This window comes from Bison bison, unplaced genomic scaffold (genome assembly GCF_000754665.1).
Source record: "Bison bison bison isolate TAMUID 2011002044 unplaced genomic scaffold, Bison_UMD1.0 scf7180017864352, whole genome shotgun sequence".
NCBI lineage: Eukaryota > Metazoa > Chordata > Mammalia > Artiodactyla > Bovidae > Bison > Bison bison.
In genome coordinates this window covers 754,846-755,781 of record NW_011494924.1, presented here as the reverse complement: position 1 = coordinate 755,781, position 936 = coordinate 754,846, and positions in this window count along the sequence as shown.

Below are 936 nucleotides of genomic sequence, written 5' to 3'. Positions count from 1 at the left end.
TAATGGAAGGAGGCGCGCTGCATGCCGGGAGGCTATAGTCTTCCGGCTGAAGACACTCGGCGGCGCGTCTTTTTGGTCTAGCTAGGATCAAAGGGCGGGGTGGCATGCTGGGAAATGTAGTCTCCTTGCAACTAATTTTGTTGGGAGGGGGTAGAAAAACAGGAAGAGAAGTAAGAATATTTTATAAAACAGTAATTAACGTTATGCACTTTCTATGATCCAAGCATTGTGAAGTGCTTTACTTGGATTATCACATTTAATTATCACAAGCTTGTGTGAGATAATACTCTTACTATTTTCAGTTCAGTTCAGTTCAGTCGCTTAGTCTCTTTGCGACCCCATGAAGGGCAGCACACCAGGCCTTCCTGTCCATCACCAACTCCCGGAGGCCACGCAAACCCATGTCCATTGTGTCGGTGATGCCATCCAACCGTCTCATCCTCTGTCGTACCCTTCTCCTGCCCTCAATCTTTCCCAGCATCAGGGTCTTTTCAAATGAATCAGCTCTCCGCATCAGGTGGCCAAAGTATTGGGATTTCAGCTTCAACATCAGTCCCTCCAATGAACACCCAGGACTGATCTCCTTTAGGACTTACTATTTTGTAGGTGGGTAACAGTGTTGGCACCCCACTCCAGTACTCTTGCCTGGAAAATCCCATGGACGGAGGAGCCTGGTAGGCTGCACTCTATGGGGTCACTAAGAGTCGGACACGACTGAGTGACTTCACTTTCACTTTTCACTTTCATGCATTGGAGAAGGAAATGGCAACCTACTCCAGTGTTCTTGCCTGGAGAGTCCCAGGGACGGGGGAGCCTGGTGGGCTGCCATCTCTGGGGTCACACAGAGTTGGACACGACTGAAGCAACTTAGCAGCAGCAGCAGCAGCAAGACTCACGTTTCCCTGATGCCTCAGTAGTAAAGAATCCACCTGCTAA